Raw genomic sequence first — 10,064 nt, 5'->3', positions numbered from 1 at the left:
AAAACAAAACAAAAACTAGGTATTCATCCCACATCTTAAAATGGCACTTTCTGGTCATTTTTTTTTTTTTTTCAGGACTTGAGTAGTTTAATGAATTTTACTTACTGGATAAAAGTGTCACATAGTGAATGAAAAACAAACGCAGCTCCAGCCCTTGTTTCCACCTTGTTGCAACCCAAGGGAACCGTTCCCAGCAGCGACTACAGCCAACGGCACCAGCCTGAGAAGGGGTCTCAGGACGCCGCCTCCGGCAAGGGGGAGGCAGGGCCCTCACTCCTTGAACTGCCACCCCTGGAGGCACATGGGGCAGTGTCTGCTGCACCTGCTGTGTGTGAAGCCACTTGAGGATGCAGTGCATGTGGAAGCAGTGGGAGCACTGACCCCACGCCAGCGGGCAGTTGTCGCCAGGCACCTTGCAGTCGGGGCAGCAGCAGTTAAACATTACCCTGCAGATGCTGCAGTTCTCATCTTTGGCCACCCAGAGCCAAGTGGCCACGCCTTTTCAGCACTTAATCTTCACTTTCACGGCAGCAAAGCCCGCAGCCTGTCTACAGCAGTTGGCTCCACCAAGGCCATACTCACGGGCTCTGGTCAAAATTTTAATGGAGAACATGATGTAACCCAGGAGGTCTCATGAGTTTTCACACTACTCACTTATTTCCTTCTACAATAGTTAAATTACAGATTCCAGCCCAAATTACTAATAGAGTTGGCTATGCTGATGAAGATGGTAGGGAAGAGAAATCTCACAATAAGCACAGCAAATATTCTGTGTGTGTTTCTCTGCGTGTGTCTGGGTATGCATCTTGTGTTTTGTAAGGATGGAGGTAGCTAGAAATATAATGAGAAAAAAAACTTAACTATTTCAAGTTTCGTCTCCTCACACTCAGATTAAGTGTTAAAAATTATAATGCACTAGGAAGTGAATGCTTTTAAATGAGTTACCTTTTTAATCCTTTCAAGTTCTCTAAATTGGGTACTCTTGTTACTGATATTTGTCATATGAAAAAACTAAGGCACATAGGTTAATTAATTGCCTAAACTTACATATCCTATAAGTAAACTAGTAGGGATACAAGCCCAGGCAATCCTACCCTGAAGTTCAATGATAAGCATCATGCTATACTATCTCTCTGGTATATTCTTCTCTGAGGACGGCCATTAGTGTCACTCATCACTTAGTTTGGGTGTGGCTCAGATCATGGCCAGCCTCTATTTATATTTTTATTAATATATTCAGTTTATGAGAAGTCTATAATATAGATTTCTTTCAAGGAACTCAGGATGTCATGTAAAAACATAGATATGGAGAAATAGCATTTTGTATTTGCCTTTAGGTTATGAAACATGAGAAGTATAAGAAAAGGTCATTGAGATTGAGGAAATCTGGAATGAGTGAGAACTGTGGACCAAAGAATCAGACCTTCTCCCTTCCCTTCCAGATTTGTAGTGTAACTTGTTAAAATAATCATGAGCATTCCAAATGTTATAGTTTTAAAGCATCTTTCCAAGTGAGACAGATTGGATTACATTATCGATCTTATACTGGGTAGCTTTATATACTGAGGCTAGTGGTAAGGATTGCACTAAAGGATTCTCACCAAAGAGGTTAGCAGGCTTCATTTGAAAATAGGGTCTTTACAGAGGTAGTTGATTTAAAATGAAGTAATTAGGTGAACCCTAATGTGAGACCTAACATAACAGGTGTCTATTATTAAGGTGAATTTTGGACACAGAGACAAATATGCACAGAGGAAAAAGATATGAAGACACACAGAGAGAAGGCAGCCATGTGACTAGAGTGAAGCATTTGCCAGCCAAGGGAGCCAAAATATGTATTGCTGGCACATATCAGCAAGCAGATGGAAGACACAAGGAAGAGCGCTGCCCTGCAGGCACCTTGGTTTCAGGCTTTCAGCCTTCAGAATTGAGAAACAATAAATGTCTATTGTTTGAAGTCACTCAGTTTTGGTATTTTGTTGTGTCAAGCAATTAGGAGTCTAGTATACTAAGGAAACTAATATAGTAAGTTACTTAACTTCTACCTGCTTGTTTCTGTACATTAGGACTGGAGCTTATAAATGTCACTGCAGTGCCTGGCAAGTAGTGACTGCTCAATAATTGTTAACAATTATAGTTATATTGAAGGTGAAGAGAGAAAATGAGGCATAGAAATGCTCCTTCCATCCCCCTTCTAGCCACTGACTTGTTACGAAGATTAGAGAGTACTGGTCCACCTAAAGCACGTGGCGCAGCACAGCAGCACAGCAGCACAGCATGCCTTCACATGGTTGGTACTCTTTAATCATCTCAGCTTCTCCTAGATTTCCTTGCCTCTGCCTTTAATATGCTACCATGCCTGCTGTTGGAAATGACATTCTGAAGAGAAGATAGCCTTAAGATACTGGATAGTTACTCTTTGCTATTAGTGAGGAAGACTAGACGTGAGTATACACATGTCCTGGATTGTGAGTGTAGAACTCTGGGTTCTGATCCTGTGTTTGCTTTATCAGCTGTATGACCTCAGAAAGATCCCTTTCTCCTTTCAATTTCCCTCCTTGCACATTGAGAAGCTTGTGCTGTCCCCAGATCCCCTTCAGTTTGAAAGCTGACTCTAACATCCCTAATATTAAAATATCTACCACTCTGGGCTAGTAAATGCATCAGCCTTAATGTAAAGTAGAACTTCATGAAAGTAACATTTTCTCCAACATTTTGTGTTTCGTGTCCACAAGACCACCTTGAAGATCCAGTCCCTGGTCTGGTATGTGATATATACTCCTAATCCCTGAGATCTTGCCAACTGCTGCCATCATTTATCCATCCCGCATCAAAAGGTCTAGGAAAGGTAAAATTGTTTGGAGCAACAGTAAACACTAAACTCATGTAGACCTCTCCCTCATTTTGTAAATGGAGAAGGGCCGTCTCCAGAGCTATGGCTGGAATTCTCATCTTCTGACTTCTAGCCCTGGGTTTTTTAATTCTTTGATTATTTTATTATTATTATTATTTGTCCCAAAGTACATGTTGAATGAATGATGATTGGATAAAGTACACCCTGTACACCAAAGATGACCCCAGTCGGGGAAGTCACAACGATGTCTCTTGTCCTCAAGTTTGAGGAACATTCTTCCTACTCCCTGCCCTCATCTCTGGTTCCAGCAATACTTTATAGGTCACAGGCTTTTCTTAGAACTGATTTTGGAAGGTGTAGTTTGTATCCTGATGCAGGCTAAATCTGAAAAGTGTTACTATACAGGCATAGATACCATTTATCAGACATTGTACTTATATACTAGGTTAGAGAAAAATTGTTTTATTTGTAAGGGTTTAATAATGTTACAGGTACTGAATAGTATATTTTGGGTTAGACTAACTGAGTCCATTGAAAAGATAAACTGAGTAACGTTCAGATTAGAGCTGGTGTGGGAGGGCACTTGCTGCCAAGAATTCTACTTTCTTCATTTGAATGCTTCCAAAATGTGATGACTATAATGTGATTCTTTCAGCGGTAAAATGAGGAAATCTGTGCCAAAACAATTTTGGGTGAATGAAGTGGAGAGAGAGCGTAAGAGAGGGGAGGCTCTGTGGAAGGTAAAATTTATTACATATGATCTCTTGTTAGAACTGCTGAAGAATAGATGGTAGGGACACCATTTCTGAGTCAGGATGAACATTAAAAAATGAGTTTACTGTTAGCAACTGAATGATGCAAAGGCCAAAGGCAAGTTCATATGTAACTTATCTCAATGGAAATGGAAATCTTAGATTGTTATGGCTCCTGAGATTCTATGACCACAAAACAACAATCTAAGGTCAGAGGTGATGTTATATATGATGGGATATGAAGGATGAATAAGAAAATCCAAGAATCACATTCCCAAGCAGAAGAATGAGTGCACATCAAGGTGTGGATGCTGGAAATTGTATTTGGCCTATCCCCCCTGAAGATCGTTACCGTTTATGTTCATGGTGGTTAGGATTCAGTGCATCTACTTTGAAGTGGTTTACAATATTCTTGTAACAAGGACATACAGAATACTGATCTCTAAGAAAGAATTCGTTACCAGGGTAGAGAACCCTGACTCTTGAAATCAGAATAAGTACATGCTTAGCATTCAGGATAGAGCAGCAGCCTCAGGGTATCATTACTGGGATCAACCAACAAAATAAAAACCAATAAATAATTAGTAGAATGATCATACAATAATTTGTAAACCAGCACATTCTTGATAGGAAAAGGGGAGGATATTAATAATTGCACCAAGAAGGACCATAGATGTAAATTGCAGTCTCTCAGGCAAACTAGGTGTCTGCCCATTCTAGTAACAAAAGAGCCAGGAAAAAAAAAAAGCAGTGATTTCTGGGCTAACCAAAGCAACTTGAACAGTAAAAAAATCAGGATTACAATGTTTGTCTTTTGTAGTTCATTCCATCTAACCTTGTATAACAAAGATCTTATTCTGTTCATCTACTGAGTGTGATCTTAAAAAAGATGGTCAATCCAGCAGAAAGAAAGAAAGTGTTAGAATAGGTAGTTTACTGAAGAGTATGTCTTTCAATAAATTTAGTAAAAGGTATTCAATTTAATTAGACTTTATAAAACTAAAACCACAATGTGATACTACCACAAACTCATCCAAATGGCTACAATTTAAAAGAACAGCACTAATAAAGTTTCACTAGAATATAGAATAACAAGAACTCTTATATGTCGTGGTAATAATGGGTATTTTACAAACTGTTTCTAAAGTTGTTTGGTGTTACGTTCTAAAGCTGAATATAATCATACATTATTACCCAGAAAATATATGTTTATAGGTAGGCATATCTAACTAGAGATATGGATGTGGATATGAATATAGATGCATATGTAGATCTCCAACAGAAATACAGATCTACTGAAAGACATGAAAGAAAATGTGTTTGGCAGCTTTATTTATGATAACATCAACCTGGAAACCACCCAAATAAATTGTGCTGTACACAGTCAGCAGAATACAGTGATGATGATTAACAAAATCTTTCTACATGCAACAACAGGGAAGAATCTTACATGTATAATATTGAAGACTAAGTTGGGTACAAGAAGTATATATTGTATAATTCTAGTTATCTAAAGTTTTGAAATTGGCAAGAAAAATTGATATGGTAGAAGTTATATGATTTCTGGGGTTCTATTTTTTGAGCTAGATGATGTTGAGTGCGTCTAAGTTGTAAAAATTCATCAAGCTGTGCCTTTGGAATTTCACACTTTTCTATGTGTATGCTATATTTCAAGAAAAAATTTTTAGAATGTAAAAAGAAAAAATACATATTTCAATTTTCATAAAAATGGTTCTTGTTTATATATCCATATGGAATTATAGAACCAAATATTGTCTAATTATTTCCAGGTATTAGGATTCGGAGTTTTTTTTTTTTTTTCTTTTTTTTGTATTTGGTGTCTTTCTGTATTGACTAATATTTTCAAAATAAGCATTAATCACTTTTACTAAAATGGATTCTTTATTTACAATAAAAGATCAGCAAGAAGAGTCATACTATGTATACCCCACGGAAGAGATTTTAAACATTCTGAATTTGAATACTATGTTATTTATATTTTATTCCAAATTGCAAACTCCACCAAGTGAGGGAGTAAATCATTAAAGATTTTTTTTATGAATTCTTTGTCAGAATCCCAGTGCCTTTTAAACAGTGCCTGGTAAACAAAGGCAGCTAAATAGTACTTGTGGAATGAAATAATAAAGTTCTCCATCCTATGATTTTAAAGTCATTGAAAATGGCTGCTGATGTCATCCTTGTTCAGTAACAACAAGACAAGTCTACAAAAATGTATTTGCTTCAAAGCCCAACTCACCTCTTTCAGGAAGCTGCATGAATTTTTTTTAAAACAAAACGTTTATTGAGTCTAAGTTCATACTGATTTGATGGACAAACGGGAGTACTGGAATTCAGGAAGCCACTAAGCACCAGGATAGCATTGAACAAATCCCTTAAACTCTCTGAATCTTAATTCCATCATCCACAGACTAGGGATGGAACTGGAATGTCATTCATCAGGATTGCTTGCTACATGATTTTGCATCTGTATGCCATTGGTCATAAAGATTTACATCTCAATGAAAGTGGATTTTTAAAAAAAAATTAATGTAAGTTTACAATGGAACCATTTTACTTCTTACAGGAGGTGAATATGGATCTGATCTTATGTATCAGATCTCGAGTATGATGATAGATTATTACTTTTTGCAGACAAAAGAAAAACTTTCAATATGTCATATTTACTCCTACTTTATTTTGGAGGAAATATTTCTGGTCAAATTTTCCTAAGAATGATCGTTACAAAACTTTGCACATATTATAAAAAAAGAGTAAAAAAAGATCAAGTTATACCCATAACAAATCATAAAAGACCTTTGAAAAATGATATTTGAGAAATGTGATCTTTTATGCACATATTTTCCACCTTATGCAAAATGAAATTTCTCTCAACTTCTCCTTAGTGAAGAATGCTCATCTCCTCTTTTCCCCTCTCTTAATCTCATGATCTCTCAACAAGTTCAACACTTCTTAGTTCTTATAAAATGCCTAAACCCCACAAATCACAGAATGTAGAACATGTTCTATACTGGATGTATCAACACACATGTTTTACTTTAGAGTCGGAAAGCAATTACTATTTCAGACCTTCCATATGCACTCTACTCCCAATGACTATGAAAACAATATTTCAGTTAATACAACGTAAAATTTAATATCAGATATAGAATGACATTTGTTTATAACCCAATATGGAAAGAGTGCTAGACTATGAGAATCAGAGGAAATGTGTTCTAATTTAGTCCAACCGCTAACAATCTATATGCCATTTGTGTTCATCAGGGTTCTCCAGAAAAATAAAACCAATAGGACACACACACACACACACACACACACACACACACACACACACACACACCCAGGAAAGCTGGTGGTAATTCCAGTATGAGTCCAAAGACCAAAGAAACAAGATGATGGTGTAAATTCCAATCCAAAGGCAAGAGAATATCCAATATCTCAGCTAAAGGCAGGCAGGCAATCTGGAAGCAAAACAGGCAAATTTCACTTTCCACTTCCTTTTTGTTCCAGTCATGCCTTCAATGGATTACATAATGACAACTTACATTGGGAAAGACAATCTGATTTAGGGATTCAAATGCTGGTATCATTTGGAAACACCCTCACAGACACACCAAGAAACAATGTTTAACCGAGCACCCCTTGGCCCAGTCAAATTAAGACGGAAAGTTAAGTATCACAAGGTTGTGTAAACCTTATGGTAACAGGTACAGTGGAGAATGAGTCAGACAGTGTAGACTATTTCTCTGGGGAGTTTTGACACATAGGACATGTGCAAAGTTTCTGTGGGTAGGAATGTATGAGGAAACAAGTAGGTTTATATTTTAAGGTGGAAAATTTAAAGAATTCTGCCAGACTGTTGGAAATAATCCATGAAAGATAAGTAAAGAACAGTGGTGGATTTGGAGGAGCGAAATGTTGGTGGAGAAATGGGAAAGGCTAATGGGAGGGACTAAGTCCTTCAGCAGATAAGAAGGATATTCAAACAGAGCCAGATTAGAAATTACTTCTTTTAAAATACTAACTTAGAAATGAAGTTTTGCCCGTCATTGGTGGACAAAGACCCCAATGATGCTGAGATTGACTGAAGGTAAGAGGAACATACATGAAATGTGTAGCAAAGAAGGAAAGTTATAAGCATCAGCTACAGCCTCATAAACAATTTTGGAAATTTGGTCTTTATCCCAAAAGTGTATGTTATTTAAAATCTATTTTGCTTTCTCATTTTTCCTTTTCCTCACTTTTGTATATTGCCTAATCGATGGTCGTTAGGCATCACCAGTGGTAAAAGGTGGTGGAATGAAAAAATGAAGTTTTCATACAGATCCTTTTCTTCCAGAACACAAAAGGATAAAACCTAGATTCAGCAAGCAGCACTTCAATTGTTCTCTTGATATAAACTTACGTCTGGAATATCAAATGAACATGACTTGAGATTGATTAACTTTAGATAGCCCATTTTACTGGGAAATAAGGTCTTAGAGGCAATGCTTTGTGCAAAACAACACTAGCAAGCATTTAGCTGATCTATCACATTGAATGTCTGGAAGAAACCTGATATTTAAAAAGCACATACCAAAACCCTGAATCACTGATATATGTATAATTAATATAATTATATATGCACAAATTAATTGTATACATAATATGTACATGTAAATAATATATAAAATATCTAATCTAAAACCTATATATATAAAATTTTGCCCATGAGAAAAAAGTATTTTCTGCTTTCTGTCTGGAGAAGACCAGTAGAGATGTTCACTTATTAGAAGACTGGTTTCCTTGTAAGACAGTATCATATCTGAAATTTTGAATTATCAATTGTCCTGTCAAATGGGAAATCTATAATAATGAGTTACTGTGTTCATGATATGGGGGCTTCCTTGCCTTCAGATATATTCCTCCCAGCTCACCGTGATCATGTAAGCTTGAGGATGCTTGCTTTCATAGTAATAAGTAAACTTCTCCCTGATTTTCAGAACGCTAATTATTAGATTTCTGACGATCATTTATGCTTTAGGGCCCAAATAGTAATTTGGTTTTATTCAGGCATTAATGTGTCTTTTGATACATGAATTTGCTCTGAAATTGATTTAAGTCTCAAAGTGTAGCCAACTCTTTCTGTCAGTGATGACATTGAAGTGTTTTCTTCAGAGGGAACCTCTGGAGAGAGGGCTTTCCTTTTCTGCTGCCCACCCATGGCTTAGGGCTTAAGAGTCTTGGGATATTGGCTATTTTATTCCCAAGAGGCCATTCTCACATGCCATTGTAGGAGATTGAGGAACACTGTGTGGTGAGAAAAGTCAGGGTAGTTTTAAACATAATGGCATTCAGATCATGTATATACACATATACACCTGTATGTATATATATATATCCAAGGATATATATAGCCTATTTGTTATATATTCTATATACATATTAAAATATGTATATGAATAAATATGTTTGTTATATATTTTATACACACATGTATATGGATATATACATATACCTATATATCCATAGGATATTTATATACATATGCATATATAGGCTGGGCACAGTGGCTTATGCCTTTAATCCTAGCACTTTAAGAGGCCAAGGCAGGTAATTCCCTTGAGGTTGGGAGTTCAAGACCTCCCTGGCCAACATGGTGAAATCCTGTCTCTACTAAGACAGGATTAATACAAGAATTAGCCAGGAGTAATATTGCACATCTGTAATCCCAGCTACTCGGGAGGCTGAGGCAGAATAATCATTTGAACCAGGGAGGTGGAACTTGCAGTGAGCTGAGATCATGCCACTGCACTCCAGCCTGGGTGACAGAGTGAGATTCTGTCTCAAAAAATAAATAAATAAATAAGTAAATGAATAAACAATCATATAAGGATATCCATATATATGTATAAATGTATATATACATGTACATGTATTAATTATGTATTTTATATACATATTAAAATATGCAACTAATATAATTTCATACATAAATTTATTATACATAAATTATATTTTATACATAAAACTATAATAGGATAGATATACACACAGATACACACACAATTAGATATTTATATATCTATCCTATTAGTAGTATATTTTATATAAATACTAAAACATGTATATAAATACATATATATGTATGTATACACATGTATATATGTGAGTATATATATTTATTATATATTTTTTGGAAAACCATGACTAATACACCAACTTTTTAAAAAAGTTCTCTGAATATATTTATTATTTTAGGTTATACTTGAGTAGATAAATTAGTACATTCCCCCTTTTTTCAGTGCTTATGTTAAAGTCAGAGATATCCCTACAATATCATTTCTCGGCATGTTCTTGATAGTGTCCACATAGAATTGAAAGATTCTGAAAGCAGTGAGAAAATGCCAGGGAAATCAGAGTCTACCACGATTCTCTCCCATGGTACTTATCAGAGCTTT

General features: G+C 36.0%; 1 pseudogene; it reads right to left on the bottom strand.

Moving 5' to 3' along the window:
• Positions 1-270: 270 nt before the first annotated feature.
• LOC116548803 lies at positions 271-613 on the bottom strand (annotated as a pseudogene).
• Between the last annotated feature and the right edge of the window lie 9,451 nt (positions 614-10,064).

This window comes from Sapajus apella, unplaced genomic scaffold, assembly GCF_009761245.1.
Source record: "Sapajus apella isolate SASKATOON/1434 unplaced genomic scaffold, GSC_monkey_1.0 scaffold5, whole genome shotgun sequence".
Taxonomy (NCBI): domain Eukaryota; kingdom Metazoa; phylum Chordata; class Mammalia; order Primates; family Cebidae; genus Sapajus; species Sapajus apella.
Note: the sequence above shows the minus strand (reverse complement) of the source record. Positions and strands in the feature narration are given on the sequence as shown.